The sequence below is a fragment of the Panthera uncia genome, chromosome F2 (genome assembly GCF_023721935.1).
Source record: "Panthera uncia isolate 11264 chromosome F2, Puncia_PCG_1.0, whole genome shotgun sequence".
Classification (NCBI taxonomy): domain Eukaryota; kingdom Metazoa; phylum Chordata; class Mammalia; order Carnivora; family Felidae; genus Panthera; species Panthera uncia.
This window is the reverse complement of record NC_064812.1, coordinates 52,331,316-52,353,715: the sequence shown is the minus strand read 5'-3', so window position 1 is coordinate 52,353,715 and position 22,400 is coordinate 52,331,316.

Here is a 22,400-nt window from a genome sequence, read left to right as displayed (position 1 = left end):
GGGGGGGTGGGAGGGAGGGAAGGGTAGGTGATGGGCATTGAAGAGGACATCTTTTGGGATGAGCACTGGGTGTTGTATGGAAACCAATTTGACAATAAATTTCATATATTAAAAATAAATAAATAAATATATTCTAAAAAAAACACAAATAATGGTCAAATATTTACTAATATAATTAGGAACTACATTTGGAAGGTTAATGATGTGGTTAGGTACTGAGCTAAGTATTTTTCAAACATCTCAGAGAATCCTCACAGCCATGAGAGGAATGTATAAGAAGTCTTACTTACCTGAATCTTCATTACAAATCCCTACAGTTACAAGGTTACACTGAAGCAAAAGTTACCTAAATCTAAGAATAATTCTTTTTTTTAATGTCTATTTATTTATTTTGAGAGAGAGAGAGCGAGCAAGCAGGAGCGGGGGAGGGGCAGAGAGAGAGCAAGAGACGATCCCACGCAGGTTCTGTGATCTCAGAGCAGAGCCTGACGTGGGGCCTGATCCCATGAACCTCAAGATCATGACCTGAGCTGAAATCAAGAGATGCATGAACAACTGACTAAGCCAAACAGGCACCTCAAGAATAATTCTTAAATCAACTGACCACTTTGAAGATTAGGAGCAACTGCCTCCCATGTTTGTTCTTTACCTCACCTTCCCCCCCTACTTAATACTAGCATCTGTTCTCCAGCCAATCCCCCTTATACTTCAGATGTTTTATAGTTGTTTGTTTTGATCTTGATGTGTGTGGTTAATGGATGTTATAAATAAAATACCTATCAACCTTAAAAAAACTCAATTTCTTAATCTGTACAGAGCAAGAGTTAATTTACAGGTGTTTTATGAGAATTAATGTGAAATAATATGAGAAAGCCACCTGACACATAGTAGGTTTTCAATAAACACTAATTTGCATTCTCTGTAATGTAGTAATTGTTTTTCATGACAATAGATCATAATTCTTAGAGAATCAGGAGAAGACTATCAGAAAAATAAATATACTCTGAACTTAGAGAAAGCTTGTTCAGATCTCTATATTTCCTATTGAATTCTTTTGTCTTTATATTCTTTTCTTGTCCTGCTGTAGTACTTCTTAGGAAGTCTACTCAAGTCCTTGGTCACCATGCCCTACTCAGGCCATGGCTTCTGTACTTGTCTATTTACCATCAAAATTGGGAGTGACAAGCAGTGTCTAAGTGGCTTACCTGTGTGCCAAACATATTTCTTCCTGCCTCCATTACATACTAGTGGCTTTACCTCTTCCTATTTATCAGGTTCCATTCCTCTGTCCAGCATGATGACTTCTCTCCTTGCCTGCTAGTCCTTTTCCATATAAATCCCAAAGTGCCAGGATGACACTTACAGCTTAAAGTTCAGTGGCACTTGTGCAGTTTCCCTAGTAGAAGTATTTCTCCTTTGGGAGTCAGGATTTCTCAATCCAAAGATCCCCAGATTGTGAGGCAGGAAGCAGAAATTGCCCAGGTGGTTCCCAGGTAGTGATACAAGTGAGACTGTCTCTTCGTTCATCTCTTATCGGATCCATGAATTTATCTCTTGAGAACACCGTGCCATTGTACATATATAGATGTGTATGTGTATATGTGTGTGCATATTGTGTTCTGGAGAATAGTGTCCCATTCTTGTAGGATATTGTCTCTGAGCTGGAGCCTTAGCTATATCTTCAGCAGGCTTTTCTTTGCCCTATCCGGCTGGCAGGTTTTGAGTGGTACAATATGTGAGACGACCACTGAATTTCAAGTTCATGTGCCTATTGCTACATCTCTATTGTTCTATGTGATTTTATGTGAAATTCATGTCAATGGATCAAATACTCTTGAAGCTTTTTTAGGCTAAGGCCCAATGGGAAGGAAAGGGAAACCTTAAATATGCCTTAATTTATATGCTATAATATATATGTCTTAGCAGACCAATAAATACATTGCCCCTCCAGCACAGAAGAGGTAACTTGACACCAAGTATCTCCTTGTTCTCTTTGAAATCCTCTGCCTTTCATATTTAGCCTTTAATTGCTATTTAATCACTCTCAGCTATTTATCTTTTTTCTAAAGCATCAGTTGCCTCCAACAATAACCATCCAATTCTACTGTCATTGTAATTTACCGTTTCCCTACTATTTCTCAAACTACTAATGAATTCCATATACTAGTGCATCTCCTTCCACTGTGGGCCAACCCAGTTCATCACCACCGTTTTAATATTTATACTGCTACACTACTGGGAACTGTTTATATTTCACCTATTCCGAGACATGTGTTCCTCATTGCCACCCATCCAGCAGGTGGTTAAATTCCAGAATTTACTATTTTAAAAGTGGGAATCCCTAGGAGGCCAGCTGTGAGATAGACTAGTGTGAAGGGAGTTTTCTAGGGAGTCCTCTCAAATTAATACCTGTGGGTAGGGTTGCCAGATTTAGCAAGTGAAAATAGAGGATGCATTGTTAAATTTAAATTTCTGGTAAACAGTGACTAATTCTTTATATAAAATGTACTGTTTGGGATATAATCATCTGAGATTTCAAATTTACCTGGATGTCCTGTATTTTATCTGACAACCACATTTATGGAGGAAGGGAAGAACGTTGGAGTGGACCCAGAGAGAAACTGGACTGCTTGCTATTTAGTAGCAACAGAGGCCTCAGGTGACCCTGTAGGGAAGTGAAACTGGGAAGGCTCTTCAGCTTGTCCCAGGGAGGCTAGATTTCTGCACCCTTGCATTGACTAGTCATGGGGTGCAGGGTGGGGAAGGCAGTCCTCTTCAGCTGAGATTAACTTGCCGAGAGGGCTGTCAGCCAGCAGTATTCCTAGCAGCCAGGGGAATACAGTTCTGAGGGAAGTACCTGGGAGACATATCAGAGCATCTCTTTTAATCATCGTCATTATAATCAGCATCCTCATTTTTATTTCCTTTCGTGTAAGTGCGCTGAATGTGACATGACAGCTCACACTGAAAACAAGGCCTTCAGTGACAATCCCCTAGTCAGGGTCTTTGTCACTGCTGAAAGGTCTGGATGGGGGCCTTGCTCTCAGTTTCTGACACCCTTGCTCTCCCTTCCCAAAACTGGGCAGTCCATTCTCAGATCAATGTCCTGCTATGTTCTGGAAACCAGGTAGGAATCCTTGCTCAGAACAAGCCTTCCTTGTTGGTTTGGTTACTGATTCTGTGTTCTTTCCTCTAATACCAGTGGTGGTCAGGATTCTTGACCGAGGCTAAATAATCTTTCTGTGTTCTTGACTTCATCTTGGCCTCTCTGTTCTGGGACCTTAATCCATTTATTTTTCCCTGCCTCTTGTATTTTTAAGATCTTCAGCTTTCAAGAATTTTAAGTCTCATGTACTAAAGGAAATGGTCTTAACCTATATCTTTCTTAAGCTTTAATTTAGTCAACCCTCTTCCTTCTTTCATCCTTTGGAAGAGTAAATTATACTTGCTATTTGTTTTCCCTCACTTTCTCTACCTGCTGGCATTTGTCTTTCAACTACACTCACCTACTGAGTGAGTGAAAGGCTACTTGTTTCTTCTTAATTGCCTAAGCCAGTGGCCATTCTTTTAGCTTTTATTTTGCTGGAGCTCCTATTTGAAATCATGCTTTACATACTTTACAACTCTGCAGTCTCCTGGTTCTCTTCATTTCTCAAGACTTGACCTTCTCTACTTTATTCTTTTGTCTCTTAAAAAAATTTTTTTTAGTGTTTATTTATTTTTGAGAGAGAGATTGACAGGGGCATCTGAGTGGCTCAGTCGGTTGAGCTATTAACGTCAGCTTGGATCATGATCTCATGGTTCATGGGTTCAAGCCCCGTCTCGGGTTCTGTGCTGACAGCTCAAAGCCTGGAATCTGCTTCAGATTCTGTGTCTTCCTCTCTCTCTGTTCCTCCCCAACTCACACTCTGTCTCTCTCAAAATAAATAAATATTAAAAAAAAATTTAAAGAGAGATTGACAGTGAGAGTGGGGAAGGGGCAGAGAGAGAGAGGGAGACACAGAATCCAAGGTAGGTTCCAGGCTCCAAGCTATCAGCACAGAATCTGCTATCAGCACAGAACCCTATGTGCTGCTCAGACTCACAAACTGCGAGATCATGACCCGAGCCGAAGTGAGACCTCAGCCGAAATGGGACGTTCAACCAACTGAGCCACCCAGGCGCCCCCTTCGGCTCCGATCATGATCATGATCTGATCATGATCATGATCTCATCGCTCATGGGTTCGAGCCCTGGATTGGGTCCTGTGCTGACAGCTCAGAGTTTGGATTCTGTCTGTCTGTCTATCCCTTTCTCTCTCTGTCCTTCCTCTGCTCACGTTCTCTGTCTCTCTCTCAAAATAAATAAACATTAAAAAAATAAAAGATGTCCCCTCAAGTTTGTTCCTAAATACTAACCTGTACAGATGTATGAAGAAACTCCCTGAGCCATCTAGGGCATAATTCTATTTAAAGTCTCAACTCAGGAGTCATCTCCAAGAAGCCTTTTTTGACACTTCCCTTCAATTTCCACCCAACTAGGGATAGTTATACTCATCAGTGCTCCCAAAATGCCACTGCATATCTCTACTCCTGCATTAAGCCAGTGTATTACAGAGATCTATTTTTAGTCTGTTTGTTCTACTGGAAGGAATAAATCTAATTTATATTTATATCCCTAGCACTTAGTAGAAGGATTGGCACAAGATTTGTTGAGGAATGAATAAGTGATGACTTCACTGTTCTGACTTTGGGTCTGCATTTGAAACTTTCATATGGATATCATTAATAACAAGAATCCAATTTCCCATAAATTTCATTTAGTGTGGCTTATTTCTTTATTTGAAAATAAAAATATGTTATATTTAATGAGTCTAAGTATAAAGTCTGAATATAATATTTTGGTAACTTTTTTGATGTATATATATATATTTTGATATATATATATATATGTATAAATATATATATTATATTTATTCTTCATTTCCTCATGAAGCTTCAGTGAATAAGTCTAGGATTCCAGATGAAGAATTATGGAATTTATAATTCAATGTCATCAAATTTTAATATGTCCAAAGAGCTTTTATGGGGCTTGTTAAAGTTCACCTTGCTTTAATTCCAGAGGTTCTGATTCAGAATAATCTGGATAACAGCTCATAAATCTTCATTTAAAAAATAACCCCAGGGACACCAGGGTGTTTCAGTGGGTTAAGCATCTGACTCTTGATTTCTGCTCAGGTCATGATCCTAGGATCGGCAGATAGAGCCCTGTTTTGGGCTCCATGCTGAATGTGGAGACTGCTTAAGATTTTCTCTCAGTCTCTCTTCCTCCCTCTGTCCCTCTCCTCCTCCTAAAATAAATACAAAACAAAACCCAGGAGATTTGTTGTACATGATAGATAATGTTTGGAGAGAAACAAACATTTATGTTCCATTGCAAGAAAACATTGACTCCTTAAAGTGGCTAGAGAAAGGTAGTTTAACAGTATATCCTACAGTTGCACTTTGACTAGATGAAGAAAAAGTGAAGCTTGAAAGAGTAACATGTGAAAAATCTCTTCTGAAATAAAGAACCCACGTCTACTACATTAATTTTAAAGTTTCAAATAAACTTTATAGTTGTGCAGTTAATGGGGATTAAGTGTGATGAACATTTTCATAAATAATAGGAATAAAACAGTAAAGCAAACAGAAGAATACTCTTTGTTATAAAGTCTGTTCTCTAAAGACGAAAACATTGTTTCAAAAATTTTTATTTGATTTGGAGCACCTAATTCCAGGAGGAACAAATTGCCACTGAAAACACACAGATAAAAGGCGGTAGGGAAACTGCTGTAGTCTGTGCTCAGCAGTCACTATAGTTAAGAGCAAGATTTCCCACCTGATTGCACCATTCTAAATATTGTACTAAGTGAGTTACTTAAGGGTATTTTAGAGAACAAGTTAATGGACAATCTTGTCATACTATATTACGTGTAGCATTCACAGTGTTGAAAGGCCGTACCAGAGAGAAACTTGAAAAACTGAGCTAACTCAGAGAATAAGAGAGTCAGAGTTGCATTTACATATGTAGATGACAAGCCATGAAATGTCCTACAGACATTTCTGTGTAAGTTGGGCAACAAATTTATTGATAGAATCTCAAAAGTGAATTATATTGGATGGAATTCTGAATTTAATTCATTCTTTTTGACTATGCTGTTTTTTTTAAACTTTAAAAAAATGTTTACTTCTTTTGAGAGAGAGAGAGAACAGCATAAGTGGGGGAGGAGGAGGAGGAGGAGGAGAAGATGAAGAAGAAGAAAAAGAGAGAGAGAGAGAGAGAATATCCCAAGCAAGCTCAACACTGTCAGCACAGAGTCTGATGCAAGGCTCAGTCTCATGAACTGTGAGATCATGACCTGAGCCAAAAGCAAGAGTCAGATGCTTAAACAACTGAGCCACCCAGGTGCTCCTTGACTATGCTGTTTTTTACATCATAGTTTACATTGCATATTCACCACAGTTTCTCTTAGAATCTATTTATCTTTCCACCTACATACCCATCCACTTACCTATCTTTCCACCTGTCTATCTACTAACCTAATATTTAAATGTATTCACAACACTAGAAAACAAAATTCCCCAAGAAGATAGTATTTCAATTCCAAAGGGTCCTGAAAATTTCTATCCCAATGTAGACCTAGAGTTGTAGAATTTTGAATCTTTTTTCAGTTAGGTTGATTCTACTCTATATTCCCCAAAGGCTATATAATTTCTTCCTCTGGACCAGACTGCTGAGAGTCTCATTGGGTATCTGGTTCAGAGGTTAGCAAGTAGGGACAGTGTTATTGCAATCATAACATTTCTAGAAAAGAGAAAAATAGATGTCAGGTTGAACACAGAAATGAGTATTAATGACTCTTTAATACCAATATAATATTGAACCTCATTATTCCATCATCTTCATTTTCCTTGCAAATCTCTGTATCAGTCTATTTTTTAGATTAGATCCAGTGGATATTTTTATATGTCATTTTTTTCCCTTTATAATGCTTTATTCATGTATAGAAATAGACTTAAACTTGATTAAAATATACTCATTGAATATAAATCACTTTCAAATAAACTCTTAAAATGTGTTCACTCTTAGTTTTGCCTTTAATATGTTTTGTTAGTTATCGTTTATGCCTAATTACTTCCATTATTAGTCTTGAGTTTTGGGAGATATTTCCAGAAGAGATTAACGCACCTTTAAATTTCATTTAGTACTGATCCAACAGATTGTTAATCTCTTTTTTCTTTATATTCCTTTATAGTACCAGCAATTACCCTTTTTCATCGATACCTATCTTTTAAGCTGAGCTCTAGTAAAATCTGTCTGCCACTCCTATTTTTTATGTGTGAATCTCTGTCTTGAGCTGTGTAGCAGACTGCTTAAGCATATCAACTTTGGAACCAAGACTGTTTGGTTTAAATCCCTTGCTGGATATGGGCAAGTTGAGTATCCTTTCTAAGTCTCAATTTCTTCATCTACAAAATGAGGATTATAGTAGCGCATAGCATAAAGGATTCTTTGAGGTTTAAATGAGATAATATAGGTGAAGTATCTGACACATAGTAACTAGTCAATACTTGTGATTCATTGTTGATATTATTGCCTGTGCTTTTCAGGATTTCTGGAAAGCATTTCTGCTTTATGTTTCTTGTTTGAGTTCTGAAATTGCACTATATGGATGGTGGCTTAAGAGAAGTAAAACTATCTCTTTAGGTCACTATGAATTACTGCTCCCCCTTTAACCTAACACTCAGTGGAGTGTACTGATCTCTTCTTGCTGCCTCCTTGTAATAATTTTAAGAATGCCCGGCTCCTTAAATCTTTGAAAAAACCTACCTATAGAGATTGCCTGTTTCATTTCCCAGTTATAGCAGAAGCCATATAAACTACTTGGTCCTACAATCCAGCCATCACTAATATAGCAGAATCTACTTGAAAAATCATAATTGTCAGAAATGCATTTTAGGGCAAAAAGATTCTTGGGACCACACTACCATAAGATATTGAGCAGCCCCCAGGTGGCTATGAGAGAAGAGTAGATTCTTCGTGAAATGAAGTTATAGATACAGAGTACCGACAGAAAATGTACTTAGTTTTCAAGGTTTTGTTCAGAAAGAGAGTACTCTTAGGTTACAAGTGGAAATCAGTGTGTACTTTAAAGCACCTGGCGATTCAAGGAATGTGTTCATAAGTGAAAGTGACCCCAGTCTACCTAGAGGAGGGTTGAAGCTAGGAAGGCTACAAGACACTTGGTATTTTCAAGATTTAAGCTTTTTATGTAATTGTGAGCTTTTAAGTTACATCTTCCTTACATAGCTTAAGGTCTGAGATTTCTGAAACTATGTGACAGTAGCCTGGGCTTCTGGGTGGCACAGGGTGAGACTACAAATAGAGAGAAAGGCTTGTGAATCCCAAGACCTTGTCTTTGAAGGAGCAGTATTTTTTATTGTCTTAATTGGTGACAACCTAACATTAACGGAAGCCTTGTGAATTGCTCCGAAATTCTGTTGGAGACTATTCTGGCCAACATTTTTCATTATTTATATTTCTCATTACTGGATTATAGTTAAACATTCTTACGCTTTTAAGAATTTTATTGAAGTCCTTGATTTATTGGTGGCCTGGATCTTTTCAGTAGTAACTTATAACCACAAATGCTTAGCAGTATTTTGATACTTTGTATTTGTTTTAACTTATACAAGAGCATTGCCTACAGAATATTTAGAAGTAAAATTATTCTTGTATCAATATTTACTTTATTGCTAATGATATCGCATATAGAATAATTTTACATAAATTACAGCCATTGTCTACCTCTTTAAGTAATTTATTCTTGGGTTTTATGCCTTTTTGCCCGTGTCAATGGCAATATATTCAGTGTATTCATTTATTAGAAAAGGTTACCTACTATTATCTATGAAATATTCTTTCTTTTTGTTTTATGTTTTATTTAAAATTATTTTATTTTTATCCAAACACAAAGGACATGCTAAGAATTCAAATACAGAAGGGCTTATGATGGAAAGCTTCGTCTTTTATGCTTACTTGTCACAAGCAATCATTTCCAACTGTTAGTGTTAGGTCTTTTGTTGGCTTATCCCATACATCTAAATAATAATCTGTTTCTTGAAATGTCAACTTTATTGCTTCTATTATGAAAGCTAAGTATATTATTCAATACATTTCTACCCTTTCAATTGTCAAACATTATTAATATTCTTTTATTCTTTTTGTAACTTGAAGCATTATATGTAAACATTTATTATTTTATCAAATTCAGAAACTGTTGATTGTGCCTTAATGTAAGACATGATTAGCATGCCTGCCATTTGTTTTCGAATTTTGCCATCTATAATTTTACATTTTTAATATTGGTAATATTTACATTTGGTTTTGCAAACATAATTGGGTCTTTCATTATTAATCTATACATTGATTTGATATAAATATCCTATGCATTATCTACATCCATATCTACATAAATACTAATACATTATCATATTTAAATAAATATGTCAGTATTTTATAGGTTGATTCTCAATATATTTAATTATTTCAATATTTTTGGCTTCAGAACCAAGTAGTGTGCTAGCATTCCCTTCCTAAAGATCCTCTGTTTAAGACTTCACTGTTAAAAGAAGAAAACTGTAGAATTAAGGTGAAATGAATTATCTTGCTGGAAATCATGCCACATTGTAATTTGCTTCATATGTGAACTCTGACTTTTTAATAAAATATATTTTTGTGTTGTTTCTTATGGCATTCTTTATGACGAATACTTCTTGGAGCCCACTGACTTCGTCTTCACATTTGGACCAGTTGTTTTCTTGACTTTTTGCACAGAGCTGTCATATTAGCACTTTAATCTATTGGTATTCATTCTTGTTTAAATATACGTATTCAAATACACTAGAAAGAATAGTGAATGAATGTTTTGAGTCCTTGAGTATCAGGAAATATCTTTGATTTGGACTCACAGTAGACTTATAATTTTCCATGTGTAGAAGTGAGGATCTATTATAATTTCCTATAGAAATTTGAAACATTTATTATTTCAAATATCTTGTTGAAGTTATTTAGTATCTTGTTGAAGATAAGAGACCTGAGGCCAGATGATGTTTTGGTCTGATGCTTTAGAAATTTTAATTTAACTAACTATAATTACATTTTCATATGATTCTTAATAATTTTATTTTATGGTTTTTCTATTATATCCACTTAATTTACATAAATTTGAGGGGTATAAATATAGCTTTTAGTAAAAATTTAAAAATAATTTGATTAAAAATAATTTGGAAGGTGCTGAATTAGTTCCTATGGAGGATATTAAGTTGTGTAAAACATGCTTCCTAATCCAGGGATGTTAGAGGTTATTTTGATTATAGTTATTTTATATTATGTTCATACTACTTGAAATTTATTTGTAATTTCTTTCAGAATTTTTAGGGTACAAATTATTATCCCACTACTTTGTAGCATTTTTTTTTAATTTAAAGGAAAAAATCAACTAATTCTTTTTCAACATATACAATTTTGACATTTGGAATGTGAGGGATGATAAGAAAACAGAGGGCAATATTTAGATACAGTGTTTTACAAGGATAGTCTGAGGTAAAATATATCTGTATTAATAAAGCAACATGTTATATATCATTTAAAAGACGTATGTGTTTGGAGCCAAGTAGATAGTGGGTTCAGATAACAACTCTTTTCTTTATTGTCTGTGCAAACCTTGAAAAGTTAGTTATTACTTCTAAGCTCCAGTTTCCTTATCCACTAAGCATAATGAATTATTCCTACCCATGGCATTACAAGGCTATATGAGACACAGTATTTATAAGGCCTGGTTTATTGTTGGCACCAATGTAACATAAGCATTTTATTTACTTTATCTTTATGTACATTATTTTTTAACAGCTCCTCACAGTAGATATTATTATTAAGCAATGAGAATTGTTGGCATTTATTTATTCAAATTGTTTCCTTATTGTCTTTTTAATGTCTGTAAGATATTTTGTGACAACCCTTTGTTCAACACTGATGTTGGTAATTTGCATTCTCTCTCTCTTTCACTCTTCTAGATCAGTATAGTCAGTGATTTATCAATTTTGTTGATCTTTTCAAAGAAACAGATTTTGGCTTTTTATATTTTCTGAATATTCGGTTTTCTTTTTTAAAAATTTCTGCTCTTATTTTCTTCCTATTTACTCTTAGTAAATAGTAAAAGTTTACTTTTCTTTTGGTAGCTTCTTCAGGTGGAAGTTTAAGCCATTGGATTAAAACTTTTTTAATTTTTTAATATTAGCAGTTAAAGCTATACATTTCCCTATATACATGGTTTCATTTGCATCTCACATATTTTACATGTTGTATTTTCATTATCACTCAGGTCATAGGTTACATTTTGTCTTGAAGTCTGTCTAATCTGATATTAATGTAACATAACTCAGTCTTTTTATGCTGTTAGTCCAGCATTATGTTTTCCATCTATTTACTTTCTTTGTTTTTAAAACAATTTTTTGATGTTTATTTTTGAGAGAGAGAGAGACAGAGCGTGAGCAGGGATAGAACAGAGAGAGAGAGAGAGAGAGAGAGAGAGAGACAGACAGACAGACATAGAATCCGAAGCCGGCTCCAGGCTCTGAGCTGTCAGCACAAAGCCCAATGCCCAACGCAGGGCTCAAACTCCAGAACTGTGAGATCATGACCTGAACCGAAGTCGGATGCTCTACCGCATCTGACTGAGCCACCCAGGCGCACCCGATCTACTTACTTTCAACCTAACTGTCCTTTCTTTTTGAAGTACCTCTCTGCCAAGAGTCAGCATATAGTTGGGGTTTGCATGCATGCATGCATTCATTCATTCATTCATTCATTTATTTATTGTTTTTAAACGTTAAATTCCAGCTAGTTAACATACAGCATAATGTTAGTTTCAGTTGTACAATTTAGTGACTCAACACTTACATACAATACCTGTTGCTCATCAGAAGTGCCCTCCTTAATCCCCATCACCTATTTCACCCATCCCCCAACCCACCTCCCCAGGGAACCATCACTTTGTTCTCTGTAGTTAAGGGTTTGTTTCTTGGCTTGGCATTCTCTCTTTTCTTCCCCTTTGCTCCTTTGTTTTGTTTCTGAGATCCAATTTGACAATTTATTTCTGTTGTTGGCATGTGTAGTCCATTAATATTTCATGTAATTACTGATATTGTTGGATTTATTCGGTCAGTTTATTATTTGTTTTCTCTTTGCACCTCTGCTTTTGGTTCCTTTATTCTTCCTTTCTTGCCAGCATTTGACTCATGGAATGTTTTTAATTTCAATTTTAATTTAGGTACTGGCATTTTAGCCATACATTTCTGCATTACTTTTTAAGTGCTTGCTCTAGGAATTACAGTATGCATTCTTAACTTCACACTATACTTAAAATTAATGTTTTATTAGTTTACATAAGATGTAAGATTAAGGTGGAACCTCAAACAGAAAAACATGCCTTTAAAAATCTTAAAAGCGTGCCATGCAAATTATTGCCTTTAAAGAATAGGACTTTTACAGGTATGGTCCCAGTAGTCTCACAGGCAGCTCAGGGTAGAGAAGGAATTATTTGTCTAGATTTGTGGATGTGGTTTTCATCTAATATTAGAGTCAGCCACACAATGTTTTTAATAATTGTGCTGTTGGAAACATGAACAACTTGGACCAAAAGGTATGGAGTTTGTTAAAAATAAAATAAAAAAATAAAAAGAGGGCTTTTAGCCTCTAAATATATAGGGTAGAAAGCAGGGTGAGATGAATATTCTCTGTTTCGTAATTTTGTTTAGGCTAATCCTGGATAGAGCAATGGTAGATATGATTAAGATTAATTCTGCGAATGTCTCCTATCTCACTTGATGAACTATACAATATTAAGGCACATTGTAAATCCTAATACTTTTAAAGTAGGCCACACAGAATAAGACATTGATTTATTCATTTGTGGAGACACTATTTCAATTTCTTTCCTAAGTGTTTCTACTAGATCTTTACTAATAACATCTATAAATAAATAATGATGGACATGCTAGCTGTGATTATGAACATCATAACATGCATTTTAAAAGTTTCAGAAATGTCTCTTAACATTTACTGATTTTGGTTGTTTGGAATCCTACTTTTCTAGAGCCTACTAATGAGACACTTAATGAACAACAAAACTGTCATATATCTTCTTGTGAAGATTAGAAATACCCATTAATTCACTGAAATTAAAAAAAGGAATGGTTACATATGGAATACTAATTATAAAACAGATTCTTTATTTCAGTGAAAATGTTCACAGCCTCTTTGGGATACATCTGAAACATTTACTAAAACCACTCTTTTTCTCCTGGTGGTGACAACCAAACTATTTAAGCTCAGGTAATTTTCCAGAAACTCTTCTTAGAGTGCTCATTAATATCATTTGGGCATAGATCAAGGCATGTGTAGATGCTGAAGCCATACTCATGAAAGTTTCTTTTGCCATTCATATTGTTTAAAGATGGCCATTATGTACATGAAATGATAGAGTGAAAACTAGTATAATTTAAAAAATTATATCTGTGCACGTCTCCTTGCACGCAGAATATACTAAAGAACTGAGGCAAATTGTGTGGGTACTTCAGTATTTTTAACTTGAAAGAATGTATACACAAGAAGTTTGAATTATAGGGAGTTGCCTCAAGTATTCTTGTTATAGAGCAGTGGAGTAGGATGTGCTTGGCTTTGTGTCTGTGTATGATGCATCACGTGTACCAAATCCAGAAGGAATTTTGTAGAGTGTTACCTACCTGAAATTTGGCCTTACTGGCAGAAGCTAGACTCTAATTGTCAACATATCCAATCCAGAGTCTCAGCCTCAGCAGTATTGAGTGCTGGGCTGCCCTGTGCATTATAGGATGTTTCACAGCATCCCTGACCTCTACTCACTAGATGCCTTGGGAATGACAACCAAAAATGTCCCCAGATTTTGCCAAATGTCCCTTATAAGGCTTGATAGGGTGTCAAAATCAGGGGTTGAAAACAAGCGGTTTATATTTAAGCTTACTGTTATGATCTGTACTTTCTGGAAGGGACAGTTAAGCACCAAAAAGAACCATTGTATTTCACTGGTATCTAATTAAGAAGTTAATTAGAATCTAGAGGATGGTATAAAATAACTCTATTTCGGGGCGCCTGGGTGGCTCAGTTGGTTAAGCGGCCAACTTTGGCTCAGGTCATGATCTCGCGGTCTTGAGTTCAAGCCCTGCATCGGGCTCTGTGCTGACAGCTCAGAGCCTGGAGCCTGTTTCAGATTCTGTGTCTCCCTCTCTCTGACCCTCCCCCGTTCATGCTCTGTCTCTCTCTGTCTCAAAAATAAATAAACGTTAAAAAAAAAAAATTAAAAAAAATAAAATAAAATAACTCTATTTCAATCAAATTCTCTTTTTTTTTTGATATTTATTTACTTTGAGAGAGAGAGAGAGAGAGAGAGAGAGAGAGAGAGAGAGAATGAATCTCAAGCAGGCTCCATGCTCCTGATGTGGGGCTTGATCCACAACTTCGAGATCATGACCTGAGCCAAAATCAAGAGTCAGGTGCTCAACCAACTGAGCCACACAAACACCCAATTCTCTTTCAGTTTATATATTGTTGGCCTCAATGGGTGACTACAAAATTATTTTATTATTCTGTTGTAGTCAAAATTAAGAACGCTTTCTTGGATTCATGCTAAAACGACTATGTTGGATTCTTACTTTCTTCAGGTTGGAGAACCTCTAAAACAAACAACTTAATCCTTTGAATACCAATTGCCCTTCTTTTCACTGTTTCTATATAATTTTGTACTGAATGAATAATTTCTCATTAGGGATGTGGATGAGTAAAGCTGATGAGAATGAGTGGGTAAATCCTATCATTCCACACATAAATAATAATTACTATAGGGCTTCTTTATTTTTTAAAGAATTTTTTTAATGTTTATTTATTTTTGAGAGAGAGAGAGAGAAACAGCTCATGAGCGGGGGAGGGGCAGAGAGAGAGAGACACAGAATCCAAAGCAGACTCCAGGCCCTGAACTGTCAGCACAGAGCCCGATGTGGGGCTCGAACTTACAAACTATGAGATCATGACCTGAGTCGCAGTTGGACGCTTAACCGACTGAGCCACCCAGGTGCCCCAGGGCTTCTTTATTTTGGTAGGCTAGATCAGGAGTCAGCATAATTTTTCTGTAAAGACCCAGATAGTAAATATTTTTGGATTTGTAGGCCATATGGTCTCTTTTACAACTTGTCAGCTCTGCTGTTGTGGCACAAAAGCATCCACTGACAATACATAAACAAATGGGCATGGCTGTGTACCAATAAATTTTTATTTATCCAACAAGTGGAAGCTGCATTTGGCATATGGGCCATAGTTTGTCAATCCCTGCCCTAGAAACCAGCAGGAGTGTTCATTTTTCTTTGAATGCTTCCTTTACTTCATATACCTGCCTCTCCCCTAGTGGTAATCACTATTCACAGTTCTATTTGTAATTTCCATTTAGTTATAAATAAATGTGTATCATTTATTTGCTTTTTAAAAATAAAGTTTAAGGGGGGCCTGGGTGGCTTGGTTGGTTAAGTGTCTGACTCTTGATTTCAGCTCAGTTCATGATCTCATGGTTCATGAGTTTGAGCCCCACATCATGCTCCACGTTGACAGTGGGGAGCCTGCTTGGGATTCTCTCTCTCCCTCTTTCTCTGCCCTTTCTCTGCTTGCACACTACATCTCTCTCTAAAAATAAATAAATAAACTTTAAAAAAATAAAGTTTTATGACCAATTTTTGTTGGATAAATAATATGTTATTTAATTTTCCTTGGATTTGAACTTTATAAAATTGTATAAGTGTTATTGTGAAAACATGGTAAATTATGAAAGCATTTTTAGGAGTTGCTAAATGATAAAAATTATTCAGTAGTAATTGCCTCCTTACATCTTTGCATTTGATTTCCTTTTGCTGTTTATTTTGGCTTGGTTTTAATCCATTAAAATATATTGAATAATTTTTTTTAACAAACACATTAGAAGGAACAATAATCACAATGGAACGGGATGGATTTTTTTTAGTGTACTAAGTTCATCTTAAAACAAATAATTACACAAAAAAGTTCATCCATAATTAGCTAGATATGTGCAAGTTTACATTTTCTTGTCATGCTCCTGTTTTATCCCAGTTATAATTTAGGTCTTCTTTAACCATTTCGGTTCAGTGTAAGGATCAGTGTTCTGAAATGTCAATTTAAAGAGTGATATATTTAAAAAAATAAACAAAAATAAAGAGTGATATGTTATTATAGTAACTTGCAAGAATTAAGAATGAATCCATGGCTGGTTAGCTTAGTGAAATTTTGTTCATTCATAAGATACCCCTATAACAAAACAGCAAAAGAAAGGAAAAACCTGAAGGATTAAATTCTGACTCTTCTTTTTACATCTCTATAAGTTATTCATCTTTTCTTCCTTTACCTCTTCCCTGTCCCCAAGCAGTAAGTGCCTCAGTTTAGCTCCTAACCAAGCTCAAGGGTAGCAGCTGAGCCCATTGAAGTTGATTTTGGGGAAATTGAATTTTCAGGAATAATGTAAAATCAAACACAAGAACACAAATCTACCCAATGCTTTTATTGTCAAAATATACAGTATAATTTCTGTTTAGTTACAAGTAGCTGCAAAAGGCCATACTAACAATGGCTAAATGTTAGGCATTACAAAAGGGAAAACTTATAAATCAAATGTAATTGATGTGGAAAATATGGGATCACAATGGAGTGCTAACATTCTCTGAATGACAACTTTAAATAACTTCTGTAAATTGGCCTCTTGCCATAGGGTTAATAACAGCTCCATAACTATGGATGGGTAATTTTACAGCCTTTCCACATTCTGTCTGCAGCATTTAATGTGATTTCTGTTTTAGGGCTCTGATCTCCTGGCTGTGAATAAGTAATGTGAATGCATAAATAGATTTTAACAAAAGTATAAAATAGCATGTGGCAAATTGGAAGATTCATTGGGGAAGGGTTGGGAGGGTCATACAGATTGTTAATGATTCTAAAAATGGTTTTCATTCAGCTAATTCACTCCTTAACTCACTTGTTTTCCAAAGAGCTCAGTGTGTAATCATTTCTCAAGAATTGTTTTTCTAAAATATTAGTCTTAAAAGAAGAAAGTTATAGAATTTACCTCCTTGGATCTAACCCTGAATATTTTCAGGCTAACTCAGAGGCAAAGAGCAATTTTGCTAGTACTCTTTAGGAAAACTCAGCTTTTTTTTTCTTTTTTTTTTTCTTTTCATTCTTTTCATCAAGTGTAGAGTCAAATATATAGCTATCTGTAATGTGACTTTAGGACATGTTGAAAAGCACTCTTTGGCCATAAAAATTCCCGCTTTACAGGGGTGCCTGGGTGGCTCAGTTGGTTAAGCATCCGACTTCGGCTCAGGTCATGATCTCGCGGTCTGTGGGTTCGAGCCCCGCGTCGGGCTCTGTGCTGACAGCTCAGAGCCCGGAGCCTGTTTTGGATTCTGTGTCTCCCTCTCTCTCTGACCCTCCCCTGTTTATGCTCTGTCTCTCTCTGTCTCAAAAATAAATAAACGTTAAAAAAAAAATTAAAAAAAATTCCCGCTTTACTGTTTAACTAATCTTTGGCATTTTGTAGATAGAAATTCTTTGCTTTAGTTGTAGGCATCTAGTGCTCTGGAAGTGAAAACACTGAGTACTCATTTATAACGACAAGTGATTAGTTTATCTTATATTTGAGTCAGTTTTTATGGCAGTGATTTTGGCTCATATGTATTGAGTCTTTTACCATATTCCAAGTACTTCATTTCTCATCTCATTTCATTCTCACTTGAATATTATGGATGTGTTAATTGTATTCCAATTTTTGCAGGTGGGAAAACTGAAGCTCAAAGAGGTAAATTCAAGGTTAGAGAGCTAATAAGACATAAAGCTAAGGCTCCAGTCCAGTCTCTGACTCCAGTGTTTGTATTCTTAAATGCTAACTATGATGTTAGAAAGAGGTTTTTTTTTTTTAATGTTTATTTTTGAAAGAGAGAGAGTGAGAGTGAGCAGGGGAGGGGCAGAGAGAGAGGGAGACACAGAATCTGAAACAGGTTCCAGGCTCTGAGCTGTCAGTGCAGAGCCTGACACGGGGCTCGAACTCACAAAGTGTCAGATCATGACCTGAGCCGAAGTCAGATGCTCCTCCAACTGAGCCAGGAGCCCCAGAAAGAGGGGAATTAAACAATAAAAATGCTAGACACTGATAGAGGCATTACAGGGGGGTGAAGGCCAGGAAGGGATAAAATGAGGACGCTGGGAAATGATCCTGGCCTTTTCATTGTTTTTTGTTTTTGTTTTTCCTTCTTTTTGGTGTGGCTGAGCCAGGAGCAAGCATGGTATGATGCCTTAACTATTGTAGGTAATACAGGGTTTTTTAAACTGTAAATTATAACTTATTAGTAGGTCATGAGGTCAGTTTAGCAGATTATGAGCAGCATTTTGTGGGTTTGGGCACACTCTTAGGATATTTTATTAAAATATATCATAACCCGTATTATGGGAGTTAAACAGTGTTAAAGTCCAAAGAGGAAAAAGAGAATTTCCCGAAGTGTTTACTCCTGAGTATGTGGTAATATACATATGATAGTGGATATTGGGGAAATCTCCTCAGCAGCCACCTCGTTCCTCCCCTATTATGTAGCAGCATGCAGTTTGGGGGATTATCAAAGCTACAGGGACAAAAACTCATTAATTTGAGCTATTCATTTTAACTTCCCTAGCATTCCCATCATAATTGTTTCAGGCTCCTGGGCCTAAGTCAAGCGGCCCATGAGATTCTGTAGAGGAAGAATTATGTGGCTAGCATGTTAATAAAATCAAATAGAAAGGAGTAGAAAATATTAAAATGTGTCACAGGGATTCTTACCACAAACAGGGCATATTACATCTAATGCTGTGGCTCCTGGTAATTTGTATGAGACAGAAAACAAGTGGAAAAAGTGTTACGAATGCAATACATTGGCTGGAAAGAGCTTTGATCTTGTGTTCCCTGGTGCCTTATCTGAATTTGTGGCTAATAATAATAATGGCAACTAATTATTGCCTAGGACACCCTTATTCTATGCCAGGGACTGTTCTAATAACTTGGCATACATTTATTTTGTAATCATTACAGCAAGTTTGTGATTTAAGGACTCTTCCTAGTCCCATTTTACAACAAAGGGATGAGGGGTAGAGAGTTAAGTAACATGTCCAAGATCCACAGCAAATAGGAGGAGCTTGGGTTGAGTGCCAGGCTGTTAGGCTCTACAAGTCTGTACTCATGATCGTGATGCTATCCTGACCATCACACAATTAGGGCATCAATATTGAATGAATTAATTTTATATGAACACAGTTTACACTTAATTGAGAAACAGAATGCAGGAGATACTGACTCACAGTTGGCAAAGCGTTGAGATTGAGATTTTCAACGGAGTTTCTGTGTGTGTGTGTGTGTGTGTGTGTGTGTTTGCATGTGTGTGTTTTAAGAGAACATGGAACAAAACATTTTTAGAGTTTAGGACAATGTGGCATTTTAATTGAAGTAACATGATTGCCTTTAGATAAGTATTTTCTTTTAATGTTTTTATTTTTGAGAGAGAGAGAGAGAGAGAGAGCTCGCGAGCACGAGTGGGGGAGGGGCAGAGAGAGAAGGAAACACAAAATCTGAAGCAGGCTCTGGGCTCTGAGCCTGCTGTGGGGCTGGAACTCATGAACCGTGAGATCATGACCTTAACCAAAGTTGGGTGCTTAACCGACTGAGCCACCCAGGCACCCCTAGATAAGTATTTTTTATTATTAGAAGAAGCAGAAGGATGAAGTGAAAGAAATTATAGAGGCATGTTCATGTTTAGCTGTTGGGTATGGAAACATAAATAGTCAACATTGAGAAAATGTTGACTATTGAAGCGCTTGGTCAGAAAAGCAGAACCAGTATGAGTGGTATGGAAGAAAGGATTTATGGTATGGATTAGACCTTTTATAATTATGTAACCTAATGGAAATGTGTATGCAAGGACTTGAGCGTGTGTGTGTGTGTGCGTGTGTGTGTGTGTGTGTGTGCGCAAGGTCTCTTGAGTCTGGTGTTGGTTCTGGTGTTGCTAGAGGTCAGCCAGACTAGCTGTTGGAGAGGAGGATAGGAGATGAAGTAGATAAGAACAAGGACATACTGGACACTAGCCTTTCTCATGTCATCTCCACCCCTGGTGAGATGATGTGGGTGTCCTGCAAGGGCAGCTGGCACCCTTTGCCTTAGAGCTACACACATACTCGGCCCAGCTTGTGGAAAAGCAGGAGGAAAGCCAGTGGCAACTGGAGATGCTGTGGACCTGGCTTCTGTCTTCCACCTGTAAGGCAGATCAGCAATAAGGTGAATGAGCTGCTGTGTTTCCTGGCATCCTTACACTGACCTTCAAAATGAAAAACAAAAAACAAAACACAAAACAAAACAAAACAGAAAGGAAAGAAGAAAAATGGAGATGGGAGAGAAGAGTTGCTTCCTTACTTCTGTTTTCCAAATGTCATGTAAATTTGTAGTGTGAGGAACCCCAGCAGAACCATACAAGAAGGGAAATCTAGGAAATGTAGTTTCAGTTTTAGCTTAATTGATACAGTACAGAGTCACCACAATTCCAATTGGGAAGTTTGATTTCTTTTAAGCTCTTTGTCCAAGAGACAAAATTAAGTGCAAGACTTTAAAATGAATGTTATTTTGTTATTTCATACATGATTTTGCCAAAGAATAAAAACCAATGGAAATGACAGGTCTGTATATTACAGGTCAGTATATTCTTGCATATAGAAAGAAGCTTAAGACGTTCAGAATTTAAAAGACATAGAAACAGCTTGTGAAACTTGCAGTTTTTCAAGGAAAGAAGAATTATTACCAAAATGTTTGTAGATTTTCAAAAATAATTGTTAGTAAGAAATCCTTGGAGAGAAATTTAGTTGTATATTGCGTGTCATAAAGCAATGTCTCAACCAAGATGCTAAAAAAAGCTTTCTTTGAACAGGTATAGGTGAAGTACTTGGGCTTTCTGGTGATAAATTACAGGTTTAGACTATATTATTTTTTAATAACCCACTGTCCTGTCAAATATGACCTATATATTTAAAAGCAATACTCTTACATGAATAACAGCTGATGTAGATTTCATGCTCCAAGTTGATGACAGCACCAGTTTTGCAGGTTACAAAATTTTAGGCTAGAGATGTATGGCAAGATGATTTTATGAAAGTTGTTGTGTTAAATTTAATGCGCCCACAGCTGGATGAGACATATCTACGGTATGAGGACAATGCACTTTTCATTAATATAAGTAAAGTGGAAAGACTATAAAGGAATCAGAAGTTGGTGGGGCACAGATATAACTGGCAAATATAGTGGAGTTATTTAAAAATATCAGAAGCCCCCAGTATCAGTATTGTTTGTCATATCAAAAAATCTAAAGGTGATATTTAGGTAAGAGACTTAGTATATTTAAATAATATTTTTGGCATTCTTAGTAAACTAAATTTGAAACGAAAAGACATACCTAAACAAATCAGATATATATGAGGTAACAAGAGAAATAATTGTTATAGTAAGTGAGATTTACAAGTGATCACCAGAGCTACTTTGTCTCAGCATTGTAACTTTTAATGACAATTTGAAAAAATAAAATTAGTTATTACATTTCACTTCTGTTTCTCAAGCTTTTAATTATTATTACTTCATATATATATATATATATATATATATATATATATTTCTTTAAAATTCTTCATTGGCACCCACACTGAATACATTTGAACAACAGGAGCCTTAACACAGCTTTCACCGTATCTGATGCACAGAAAACGAAGCCTGCCAATCTTGCAGCATGTCTCAAGATGAAGAAGGTCAACATATCAGAAAATAAAGTCAGTAGCATAGATTTCAAAGAAATTCATCCCAAGAGTTCTTCTCAATGAATGCATTGCAAGATTGAATAATTCAATTACATGAAAAAGAGGCCTTTTTTTTTTTAATACTGTGTCCAGCTATTAGTTTTTTTGTCATTGCTAACATGAAGGCATATTATTAGCCATCAGGAGATCTCAACAAATTCATACATTCAGATCACAAGGGATTTTTTTGGTAGATGGATCTGAAATCTGGTCTGCTTCCAACTCCTCACCCAAGATTTCATTTATGCCCAGGAGCACCTCTTCTTCTTCTTCTTCTTCTTTTTCTTCTTCTTCTTCTTCTCCTTCTCCTTCTTCTTCTTCTTTTTCTTCTTCTTCTTCTTCTTCTTCTCCTCCTCCTCCTCCTCCTCCTCCCC